Genomic DNA, 13512 nt, shown 5'->3' on the forward strand with positions numbered 1-13512 from the left:
CACCTGAATATATTGCTCAAAAAGCTGCCAAAGCCAAGAGCCACCCCTTAAGCTTTGGTTGATCCAGTTTATAAGGGAAACCAGATTAAAAACCTAAACAAGTTGACCCGTTTATGAGGGAAACCAGGCCGAAAACCGTATAGGTAACAAGGTTACAGGAGATGAGGAAAAAAATTGCCACCCAGGAGAAGGCATGACCTAGCTAGCAGGCAGAAAGACCAACACCACAAGAGACACAAGTAGATGTGGGGTGCTGTCGAGGGATCACAATACCAAGACTCTGCAAACAACCTAACGCACCGCACCAGCGTGCGTACCGAGCCCCACGGCACAACAGAGTATCATCTATAATCAACGAGTGTCAAACCTTAACACGAACCTTGACTGGGAGATCCGCCACGGGCGGTCGAAACGATTAGCAGGTTGGGGAGGCGTCATTGCGTCGTCATTGAGCAAAGGTGAATCAAGACAACACCAAGAGCACAAAGCTCGCCGCAGCACAACGGCAACCATGGGAGGGTCTTGAGCATGCACAACAACAGGACAGTGACCACGTGAAGGACAGCCGAAGAGAAACACATGAAGAAGAAAGCACACCACCGTCGGCCCCAAGCTGGCCCAACCACCACCACCAAACGCACCACCCTCAACCACGCGCAGCAACATGAGCCGTTGTTTGGGCCTCCAAGGAGGTAGTGCTGTCAAAGACACAACACCATCGTCCGATCCAGCGAGCCTGAACTTAGGCTTTCACCCGATGACAACAAAGCAAAGTACCATAGGTGCTGGAGCTCCACAGCGGCACCTCCTGCGAGGAAGACGATGTCCATAGACGTCGTTGCCGTTAGCATCAACGTAGTCGAAGCAAGGTTCTCACCTGGAGTTTGAGCATAACCCTACAGCAAGACGGCCTGTACCACGCCGGAGCAGATCCACCCAGAACAGCTCAAAGACCACACCTCTGAAAGGTGTAGGACGCCGTGGTGGCGCCATCGTGGTCGGCTCACACAAAGTGAGCAGAGATTTCTCCCAGAGCACCGCCGCACAGACTCGATTCAACCTCACCACTACACAGCCAGAGCCGGCACAATTCCTCCAGCCCCCAAACGCGTCGGTCGGCCGGCACACCGTGGACTGGATCTGGGCAGGTGAGGCCCAAAATCGCCACCACCGGATACCACCCCTCACCGCAGAACTGAGCATCGTCGGCCGCCGGGACGACCAGCATGAGACGACGAGCGCGCCGCAGGCCGCGCCTCCACAGGTCTCGGTGCCCACACCGTCGGCGCAGGCCACCAGCACCGGCGCAAGGAGGTGGTCGAGGGGGGAGTGCGATTTGGACATGCGGGAAGACGATGAAGAGGGAGACAAGTGTAGGACACAAAGAGACGGTAGAACGGCAACCGCAAAGCTGAGCGGCAGTGCCCCAGGAGCACCGCGCGCGAGCTCAATGAGGCAAGCCGGCGCGACCGCACCAGGTCGCAGAACGCGGCCAGGAGGACGGGCCGCGGGAGTCGCCCGAGCCTTGAAGGCGCCACCAGTCGACTGCAGCGGAGCACCAACTCGTCACATCCGGCCGACACGCCACCCTCGTGGCCACAACCGGCCGTCGTCGTCCGAAGAGCTCACAGGGCCGTCGCCCCGGATCCAGACGTCCGCTGGTCGCACGGGACCAGCCGGATGGCCCCTTTCCGTTTCGGAACAGGGGGGCCTCCACCACCGCGGCCTAAGTCGCCGCCAGCGGCGGCAAGGTGACGGCTGAGCGGGAGGGCCGGCGGCGGCGCTAGGTTTTGCGCCCCCGGGTCGCCCAGCTCAGGAGAGGGGGGCGGGGGGATTGGCGCTCGCTATTACTATTTATCCAGTGTTATATATATATATATATATATATATATATATATATATATATATATATATATATATATATATATAACTGAACTGGATATTTCAGTGCTCTTTAAGTGTATTATTATTATGGTGATGTCTGTCAAGTTTCCGTTTTGCTGCTTTTTGGCTCTTGTTTGCACAATGAAGGATGCGCCACTCATTCTAATATGCTAAATCTGTTTTCTGGTTCTTGGCTCTTTGCTTGCACAATGATTCAATCAATGAATGTTCAGAATGCGAGTTTGCTAAATTGCATGGATTTTTGATTTCATCATGCAGTTACTTCTCTGCTTTCTGATCTCTTGATGTCAAGCTTTCGGCGGCCTGCTGTAAAACATGAGAAATGGACATTCTAGTCATTGTTTCTGCTACTGTGAATCAACATAGGGGCTTATATTTTAGCAGTTTTCAAGAGGCCTTAGTGTAAAGTACCCTGATTTAGTCAACATGATGAGCTCTTCAGTGTATTTCTCGCTGATGGTTACGGTACATTATAATACACCAAAGCACGTGTATTATATGGTCGATCTAACGAATGAGACTAACTTGGCCTTTTTAGAGTCCAAGGGTATTTTTGACCTAAATTTTTTTATACCTTTAATTGGCCCAATTAGGTCCAGGGGTATTCCCGTCCTAAATTTTTCGATTAAATTAGTTGCATTAACATTGCACTTCATTATAACACCAATCATCGTGCGTACTCATTTGAATTCCGGTTCTAGCGGGTCGTCCACTCTCCTCTTCTCGAGCCCTAACCTCCGGCGCCCTCGATCGCCGTCGATCGCCTCCGGCGCCCTCGATCGCCGCCGATCCCACTCGCCGTGTCACTCCTTCCTCCTGCTCCTACTCCCCCTCCCCCCTCCATCGTAAGTCACCCGCCTCGGGTCGCGACGCCAGATCTTCCGACGAGCCACTAATCCCCTCCTTCCCGAGCCGACGCCACCTTCCCCGACCCGAGAGGGCACATCATCCTCACCGACGTGCATCAACTTTTTCACGCTAGATCTTCCCTGTAAGTGCCTAGCCATCTCAAAACTTGTCTGGTCCCTTCTGCATATAGTACCAATAGTGGTCGGATGTGATTAGGGTTTAGGATATGTCATGTGAGGTTTAGGGTTTATGGTTTCGGAAAGTTGTGACGAGATTTTGATTGAAAGGAAGTGTAAGTCGGATTTAGCTAGGACATATCGAAGGACTTAGTTAGGGTTATGTGGTAGGAGAAAGTTGTCAGCAGATTTGGATTCAAAGAAAGTTATTTTGGATATAGCTATACTTTTGAATTGAGTTTCGAGATATTCTGGATTTAGTTAGGAGTTAATTATTTTTGTATGGAGTTTGGAGTTATTTTGGATTAGTTAGGAGATAATTTGGATTTAGTTAGGAGATAATTTTGGATTTAGTTAGGAGATAATTTTGAATGGAGTTTGGATATAATTGATCTATCAGGGTGGATCTATCAGGGCATTTGAAGGATTCGTGGAGTTTGGATTTAGTTAGGAGATCATCAGTTACAGCAAGTACGATCAATTAAATATTTCTGGATTTAGTCAGGGCATATTTTATACTTACTTACAACTTTTGAAGGACTGAGTTTGCTACATGAATCCGATATGAAAAATTAAATCAATTATTTAAGCAGAGTGGTGCATAATTATTATGTATGCTATCCATCCGTAACATTGACTATCTGTTTTCGTTGGCAGCACAACGACATGGATGATAAAGGCAATGATGGTGAATACTTGGGTGATACAGGAAGGATGACAAGGACATGGGTGATAGAGGCAACGAAGGCAAAGGCATGGATGATAGGGACAATGATTTTGTAGCCATGAACCCCAAAGGAATGGATGGTATGTGCATGGATGATAAGAATAATGAGGATGCAGGCAAGGATGGCGTAGACATGGATGATGTACACATGCAAGGTAAAGGAATTGATAATAAATGCATGGCTGGTTCAGACCTGAATGAGTATATGTAATACTCAGAGATTGTGAAGAAGACTTTCAGGACTGAGGAAGAAGCCTACATGTTCTACGTAGGCTATGCGAGAAAAAAAGGGTTTGGTGTTAGAAAGGATGATCTGAAGTACAGGGGTCCGGGTCCGAAAAAAAATGCATATAGAAGGACATACAAGTGCTGCAAACATGGATGGCAGGCCCTAAGCACTTTAACAGAGATGAAAGAAAAAGAACATCGAGGGGTCTTTCTCGGTGTGGGTGTCCCGCTCTTTTTGAGGTTGAGCTACAAGATAGCTGTGGCCTCCGTTTCGTCAAGAATTTTGTGGACAAGCATAATCATCTGTTTGTCCCTGCTGACCTGACTCCCTACTTATCGGCTCATCGTAGAAAGATTGGGGCACAAAAGGCCGATGTCATCGAGTATGCCGTCGGTCGACTTCGAACACATCAAATTATGAATGTAATGGAGAAGAATGCCGGAGGTCCCGACAAACTTGGATTTATAGATCGAGACCTATACAACCATGTTTCAATATAGAAGAAGCGCAAGATAGAAGGCAGTGACGCTAGATATTTGCTCACCTATATGATTGCACAGAAAAAAGCAGAACCATAATTCTTTTTCAAATACACAAAAGACAGCAAAGGCCATTTGAGGAACATATTCTGGGCTGATTCACAATCCCGGATTGACTTTGTTGCCTTTGGTGGTATCGTGGTGTTCGACAGTACATATCAGTCTAACAAGTACATGCTTCCGTTTGTTCCATTTGTTGGTCTGAACCATCACCGCAGCACACTTTTGTTTGGGGTCGGTCTATTGTTAGACGAGACAATTGCATCATACCAGTGGCTTCTTCATGTATTTTTGGAGGCAATGTCCCAGACGCCACCCATTTCAGCAATCACCGATGGGGACGGTGGAATGGGTAAAGCAATAGCTACAGTCTGGACCAGAACAGATCATCGTTTGTGCACGTGGCATATCGAGGAGAATATGGTGATGCACCTCCGCAAGAAAAAGCTTGAGGAATTTAGGGAATTCATTTACCGTTGTTGGGATGTTGATGAGTTTGAGAAAATATGGGAGGCTTATAAGGTTCGATTCAAAATAAAACCAACGGGGAAGAGGTCGTCATGGGTTAACAGGATGTACGAGCTGTGACACAAATGGGCTGCTGCATACACAAAGGGTAGATATTTCCTAGGCATGATGACTAATCAGAGGAGTGAGTCTCTCAACTCAAGGCTTTACGTGCACCTGAACATGAAGATGCAACTTGTTGATTTGTTGCAGCATGTTGAGCACTGTGTATCCATAATGTGTAAGAATGAAGCAGCATACGATACCCTTCACTAAGCTGAATGCACACTCTCTAGAGATTCCTGCCTCTTATATTAATACAACTGTGATGTTTCCTCGGGTAAAGCGTCAGATTGTCGAAAGAACAAATTGGCAGGTCGCAGACTGGGTAGCGTGTGATGCTTTGGTCGTGTTTGGAGTTTTGCGCAAAGTCTCATATGATAAAGTCCCATATAGCAGGTATGCTATAGAATTGCAAGGTAAGGATGGTAAGGACTCGGATGCTAAGGTTGTTTTAGTCCTTTAGTTGTTGTTTTCAATTATTTTTAGTTAGTTCTTTTTGTAGATTTTAACATGTTGTAGTATGCTTATGTTAGACAACAGTAGATAAATTTTTATAATTAATTAATATTAATTTTGCTACTGTTTTGTATTAATATTTGTTTAGCCTTTAATAATAGTTGATAGAATTAGTTTTGATATGTTAAAAAGTAATTCTTTTTGCCACTTTAATAGAACGTGACTCTGGCTGGCACGGTGCTAGCAGATGTAGTCGACGGTAGGATTGGATGGACACCATCCCGGACTAAAGGGAATCTGCAATTTTCAAAATGTACCCCCCCCCCCTATCGCCATTTTAGTTTTGAAAAAACAAAATAAAATGATATAAACTTCAAAAATTACAATCATTCGAGATGTAGTTATGTTACTACATCTACTAGTTAGTAAAATTAAAAAACATAAATTTTGACATGTTTTGAAAAAAATGTGTTATGAAAAAGTAAAACGGCTATAACTTTTGCATACCATGTCGAAAAAAACGTATAATATATCAAAATGTTCAGCACGAAAACCCGGTTTCGATTTCGATGGCCGTCGGCCGTTTCGCAAATTTTTAGAATCCTCAAATTCTTAAAGGAAAAAATTATCCTCAAATTTAAGTTTTTTTGAATTTTTGGTCAAACTATGGTCAAACTACTTATTCAAGAAATATTAGTGTTACTAAATAATTATTGCTTTTTAGAATAATAGTTCCAAACTCAAACGGTGCTTCATGCTCAAGTTCAACTCCTAAGGGTTAATATGATTGACAGCTTACTATTGTCAGGAAAACAACAAGTGCAGACTTGCAAACTAGAGGGAATAGAACTTGGAAGTTAAGCGTGCTTAGGCTGGGGTAGTGAGATGATGGGTAACCAGCCAGGAAGTTAGACGATTTGGAATGAGTGGTCCATGCTTGAGCAGTGATGAAGGATGATTAGATATTAAATTGTCAAATAATTCAGAAATTTGAAAATCAGAAGAAAAAAAATCAAAAATATCAAAAAAATTCAGAAAAATCAAATTTCAAAAAAATTGTTACCAACCGAAACTAAAGGTGGAGCTCCAGACAGCAGCCATGTGGAGCTCCTTTACTCCCGGTTCGTAAGCCAACCGGGACTAAAGGTTTTAGGCTTTAGTCCTGACCCTTTAGTCCTGGTTCCAGAATCGGGACTAAAGGCCCTCTCAAACCGGGACTAAAGGCCCATTTTCTACTAGTGTTAGTCCAGGGAAAGCCAACCTAGTTGTACGCTTCCCTTGGCCCAGTATGTGTCCCCGAGCGCAGGTAGTGCCCATGTTAATTCCCCCAATTGTATCTACATTTTCTATACTTGTAGTTAGCATCGTCCTTGATTAGTCATATTGGGAGCTTTGGCTGTTTTGCTCTGCTCCTCACTAGAAAAAGATACCATTGGAGATTAGACTTGTAGAAGTATTCTGCTGTGGTGTGAACCGAACCTAATCCACGTTACAAGCAGAGGTGCTCATGTAACGACACCGATTAGTACAAACTATTTTGAATGATCACACCAGGAAACCCCAATAGATAGAGAAACTGATAAACAAAGTACAAAATATTTAGGAAGATAAGAAGATCTTCCTAAAAGCAGTGCAATTCTTACAAGGTTATTATTTCTTCAGACTGAAAATAACAGCGTTTTTCCCACATGGAGCGCACAATTCTTGCAGGATGACACAGCCCAACATCTAACTAGCTAGAGCGTATCATGGATTCAATCATTCAGATAGCAAGCGAAAGCACTAAGCAGGAGACAGGTACCGGGGAGAAGGAGACGCCGGCATCGTCTCCATCTCCTTTTTGCGCCTTGCGGCTCGTCTCGTTCCACGAGGATTCCACGAGTGATGCAACTAGCTAGTGTCAGTGTGTACGTACTATTTTACAGAGCTGCTAGTAGCTGGTTCACTATGTTGGTGTGATGTTTAGTATATCGAGCTAGTAGAAATCATGGCGAGCTGTTGACAAATTCAGTAAGTTAAACAGAGTAGTCTGCTGTAAACATACTCTTCTAGCTAGGTAGTCCAAGCTAGTGTCAATCAGGTGCAACGCGGAGACGTACGTAAACACATGGACGTCGGTCGTCTAGGCTCTACTGTCTATACTGAATTATTATTAGCAAATCATGCATGATGAAATCAATGTTCCTGAATTCTCCTGGTGCTGCTGCTGGACGACATCGTTCTCCAGCGAAAACGCAACTGCATTGGCAAGGCACTAACTGTGTTAGCATAATCTTGGGTATTCTAATTAGATAGGTTTCTATGCACGTACGTGTTGTGCTGGCGTTGCTCGACCAGTCCGGCTAGAGTTGATCTTTAGCCGTGTCCTAGTTGTGTACGTAGGCATACATGCAGGTGTGTAGTTCGTAGTGTGTTAAGAAAGAATTAGTAGGAGAGTTCGGTCAGGATTTGTCTGACCGTGTCCATGTATGCTTTTGGAATCCAAAAGCAAGTACGTCTAGGGTGGTGGGTCGGTGCTGGTTTGCATATATATATATATATACCAGACGTGGAGTTTGTAACACAGGTCGTGAGAAAAAGAGAAAAAGAAATAAAGATAAAAAAAGGGCACGACAAGGGCCCTTGGCTATAAAAGTTTTTTGTGCGCGTGTTCGTCGTACTGTGATGCGATTGATCCTGTGGGTGAAATTCCAACAAACTGGGTCAGGGAGCAGAAGCAATTTGCGGAACATGAATTTGCCATCTGCTACACGCAGAGCATTTGAATAGCTGAACCGAAGGAGAAATCCAATGGTGCCAAACGAGTACAAGAGTAAGAACCCAACTCAACAAATTCAGACTTTCAAAAACAAACAAAAAAAGTCAACAGATTCAGAAGCAGACCAACATCTGTGCAAGTTCAAACGCATTAACTGGAGAGATTTACAGGACGCCATACTCGAACACACAAGAGAGAAGATTGCGTGATAATGGACCAAACTAAGAAAATAAATAACTTGGTCAATAATACTAGGACACACCTTCCTAACTAAATTAGGACAAAAAGAAAACAAGAACCAACAACATTATTATTTATTCGGACTGACATAACAGCATTGTTTCCACATGGAGCCCACAAATATTAAAAGATGACACCGTCCAACATGTAACTAGAGCGTACCATGGATTCAAACTCCACGAGAAAGCACCCAGAAACAGGAGACAGGGACTCTCCATCTTGCCCGGGGAGAAGAGACACCAACATCCTGGCGGCGGCGGCAGCCTCGTCGTCTCCGTCTCCTCTCGTTCACCCTAGGCGGGGGATTCTACGGGAATTGCGGGATCGGGCAGCCTGGCGTGGGAATTTTCCGGATTTCGAGGAACTCAGAATTCAGTCGTATGGACGCTACTCCCATCTGAAATCCTTCAGAACAGCTCGAGGACATCAAGAAGGGAGGGATTAAACTGAGCTAAGCAGCAGAGACCAAGACCGTCATGCAGCGACCGGAGCTTGACTGCCACGAGATCGTTGTTGTCATGGTAAATAATAATCTGAGAATAATTGAAAAAAGAATGAGCATGTGTATTGTTTGGAGAAATAGAATTAAGATATATCATACAAAAGAAACGTGAGAGAAAGGACTCACGATCTATAAAGGTACGAAGGGTGACAGTTTTTTTTTCCAAGTTTCAACCATCGACAGCTCTTCATGAGCACACCCTGATGGATGGAGTTGGAGTGTCATTGATCACAAATGGCAACATTAAATGACTTTGCTGGATAATCTGAAACCTTGTAACATGATTGGGTTCTCAAGCTTATTTTGGTTGATTTATAAACATTCCCATAGTAGTCCCTTCATTTCCGAAAATTCGATTCTGAGCCCGAGCTCAGATGATCTCGATATCTCTCCCGTTCACTCGCATGTGGATCCGCGCCGTTCAGTGTATTCAACGGTGTATTCGGGATGTATCCATCCAGGAAAATGCGGTAAAGCTGGCGCATTTAATGTGATGGCAGTTGTTACCGTCATCTCCGGACCAGGAAAATCGGAGCGGCCCAGTCATTTTCCTGTGCCAGACGTTAGGAGTGCACGGACGTCGTAACGGCCACCCCGCACGGCCCGTAATTATCATATTTCGATTGACTTATCCGCTCGCTCGGAGGTTTTTTTTAAGGCAAACTCGCTTGGAGCTAACAAACTGATATGCGGGCATCTATGTTGAGCGCCTACTCCAACGTGACAACCTGATTTATCGGCTTAATATCTATCCAAAGCCCAAAGAAGACCCAAACATAATTTTGTGCAAGTCTTTTCTTCTTAAGAGAAAAGTAAGTAAAACTGACTTTGCTAAAAATCCTCTAAAAATGTTTCTCAAAATGTACCGCTTACCATAGTTATCCAAACAACCACCTAGTTAGACTGAGATCAGTGGTATTGCATCCTCTCCAGTTCTCTTAAAATATTTTTGCTCCATCCGTTCGTAAGCATGATTGGCATGGTTTGCTATTTTCCCTCTTCAATGATACTCCGTAGCTCTTAAATGAACCATAAACGTTTTTGCGGGCTCCTCTATTTAAATGATTTTCATAAGAATTTTGAAGGATTAGAATCTTCAGGAATTTTTCCTACGTCCGTTGTTTGATTTATATGACTAATTCTTTTTATAGAATAATGGGCTTTTTGCGACCTCTTGGTGAATGGCACCTTTTCAACCGAGCCAAAGAATCTCCCAATTATGTTGTACACCTTACAAACTTACCAAGGTTGACTTTGTTTTTCCTTAGGGCTTGTTTGGTTATAGGGGAACAAATACTACAGTGGAAAAAATCCACCCAGGGATTGAATCAGTCCCTTCCAACCACCTTAATCCCTGCCACCTCAAATTTTGTTTGAATAGGGAAAAGTAACATTTTCAGTGAGTCTATCCTCGTTTGCTTTAGACTAATGACACTTGTGTGGTCAAATGACATTTGACATAGAAACATGGTGGCTGGAAAACTATAAGCAAACGAAGACTATGCTGACAACGAAAACTTTAAGCACACACTCATTTTGTGCTGTTTTGCCATCCAAACTGATTGGCGTATAAGCATCCAAACTGATTGTCCGTGGTCCATATAGACCAAATATAAATTGAGAAAAAAGAGTGAAATAATTGCAAATAAAATAAAAATACACTGATATCTGACAGGACAAAAATGTGGCCTAATGCGACAATACAACCATAGTTCATCGGCTGGAATGCAAGTCATAAAGCATTTCTACACACCGCAATTGCTCGAATGGGAAGCACCATGCGGCAGCACTGATCTCTTCTTTCATCCTCAGCTCATCCAAATCAGTAAAGTTACTATGAATTCATAAAGTTGGAAACAAAAGGGAAACACTGTACTGGAAGAGAAAATTTAGACAATTTGATAATTCCGCAACGGATTAGCGATATGTAAACAACAAGGGTGAATTGCCAATATTAAACTGGAAAGAAGTATGGGATTCTTCATGACTTGTTGAGGTTCAAGAATATGGCAAGCTAATAATGATTAGAGAGGGTGAATCTCGATCCAATTATCCAACATTAAGAAGCAGCAGATTACTCCTAGTTTGATCCACTCTCGTATCCATATTAACACTAAATGAAAAGTGAATTCCTAATTAAGATATAACAACAGCTGAGAAAGACAAAAAAAAAAGCCATCAAACTGTTCGTCGTCTTCCGTTGTACCCGGGAGGGCGGTGATACAAGAAAGAAGAAAACGATTGACGAGAAATCGAGAATCTGCTGAATCAAGTGCCAGGAAGGCTTCAGATATTTACATCAGCAAGGCATTGTTAAGAGGGTTGTGTCTTGTTTATACTTTTCTTGAGCCGAACTAGTTTGCACTTGTGTATAGTTCAAAACTTCAAATTGACACAAAAAGAGAGAAAAGATGGAGGCCTTACCAGAGAGCAGGCGATAGTCGTCGTCGCCGGCTGCACCGCGTCTTTCCTCGTAGTCGCTATTCCTCACCACCTTTTGTGCCACCGCTGAATAGTCTTGTAGTTTAGTAACTTCTGAACTACAATGAGGATGAACCATTATTAAGAATGTTCCTGTTACAGATTTACCAATGCCAAATACACAATAAGAAGGAAATAAACGGAAAGACAAGGTTAGAGCTGTGTGAGATACAGAAGAAAAATAAGTTACATGCCACAACTGAGGTACAAAAATAGTTTCTTGACCCTTCAATACAATTTTGCTCAATGATTGTCTACTGAACTTGAATGTCTCCTGACATAGGCAGGCACCTAATAGTACAGTTTTGTTCAATGCAAGTGTCCCTTCAATGCAGAGCAGATCTTTCACGATGAAGCCAAATCTAACAGCTATCATCACTTGCTCATGCAAGAAGAAGCAACGACAAAGACATTGAACCACACAGATTTCACATGACCACACTTCTAGTTCAGCGCACGCTGCACGCTAACAAGCCGTAACCTGAATTCACAAACAAACGCTCATCTAATTATGCACGCTCGAATTAGGGGGACAATAGTAATTTTGATGCGCAGGCTGAACTAAGCTTACATACAAGTAAATCACAACAATAACTAGAACAAACTAGCAATTCCGTTTTGTTTTCGTTCTACAATCATTAAGACAAGTAATAACTAGCACATCACATAGCACGTAGAACTGGAGGAAACCATCACAGCAGTTGCAAAAAACAAGAACAGCTTAACAAAGCAAGGATGCAGGGCGTACCTTTTTGCCTAAGCCGGAGCCTCGGGTTCACCCTGTCCGTTGATTGAGCAGACCTTGTCGCCATTGATTGCCTGAGCCGCCATTTGAGTCCACCTGAGCAGTAGGGGCGACATCAGCTCGCGGGAGCACCGCCAGAGGGACCGTATCAGGATGATCTGCACTGTCCACGAACCCTTCACGGAGCGGAATCCTGCAAGTTAGGCAAGCAAGGGGCGCCGGCCTCAGCAATCAGTCATCGGGGCACACAAATCCTTGAATTTGCTAGATCTCCAATCGGGCAGGATTCAATTACCTGTCCACTGCATCAAGCAGGAACTCGAGCCTAGCATCTTCCATCGCTCACCGGCCGGGGCTCCCGAAGCTCGCCGTACCCCGCTGGATCTGGGCAAGCCTTCCGCGGCGGCGGCAGGCTTCGAGAACGACCTAGTCAGGAGGGTTTGGTGGCTGACCTCTCTCGAGCCGAACCGTACGCACATGACGTACGGTAGGCGCCGCGGACGGCCGTCACGTACTGGCGAACTATTCCACGGCTCGGCAAAAAAAGTAAACGTTCTGGTCCGTGGCCCATGAAAATCGGCGCGTCGACGGATGCCCAGCCATACGTTTCGGCCCCACTCTCGCGCACTGTTTCACGCCGTATCCGCTATTAATCTTTTTTTTTTTGCGTGGAATTAAGGAGCTTTATTCATACGATGATCCACCGGCCATGTCAGCCATAAGGCTGGTGACCAGGAACCCCGGGGGGGAGTCCATCCAACGCTCTGTCACCTCCAATGTGCATGCATGTTTTGCACAAAGGTGGGCAGGGACATTGGCATGTCTCCTAACATGAAAAATGTCAAAATAAGTAAAGTGAGCAACAAGCTCCTCAATATCTAAAAGTACCGGCGCTATTACAGAGCGCGAATTCCGGCGCGATTTCCAGAGGTTGACCACTTCCAAACAGTCTGTTTCAATTTCGACCCGCGCAAAACCACGAAGCATTGCCACCACCACACCCTTACGCACCGCAGTCGCCTCTGCCACCAGAGGATCTGTGATACCTGGACACGGTTTGCACCAAGCTGTGATAAAAGTCGAAGATGATCTGGCCACACCCCCAACACCTCCTCTATGCTCTAACATAGCAACACCAGCATCTGTATTAATTTTGATGCACTCGCCTTCCGGCGGTCTCCACCCGTGCCCTGGCAGCACCATTGCATGCTTGATCGGTATCTCTAGCACTGCCAACGCATCCCTGATACACTTTAGTGACTGGACTGGATCCCGACTGGCTTTATCATGCGTGATATTGTTTCTCGAAGTCCATATTGCCCACATCACAGTGAT

At 44.7% G+C, this 13512-nt stretch overlaps 1 long non-coding RNA gene across 1 annotated transcript; it reads right to left on the reverse strand.

Moving 5' to 3' along the window:
• Positions 1–10545: 10545 nt before the first annotated feature.
• LOC119352283 lies at positions 10546–12662 on the reverse strand. The gene is made up of 3 exons (XR_005170206.1): positions 12473–12662; positions 12181–12370; positions 10546–11491 (listed from the first exon to the last, which is right to left on the reverse strand). It is a non-coding gene; the product is annotated as an uncharacterized LOC119352283 (long non-coding RNA).
• Positions 12663–13512: the final 850 nt, after the last annotated feature.

The sequence above is a fragment of the Triticum dicoccoides genome, chromosome 1A, assembly GCF_002162155.2.
Source record: "Triticum dicoccoides isolate Atlit2015 ecotype Zavitan chromosome 1A, WEW_v2.0, whole genome shotgun sequence".
NCBI lineage: Eukaryota > Viridiplantae > Streptophyta > Magnoliopsida > Poales > Poaceae > Triticum > Triticum dicoccoides.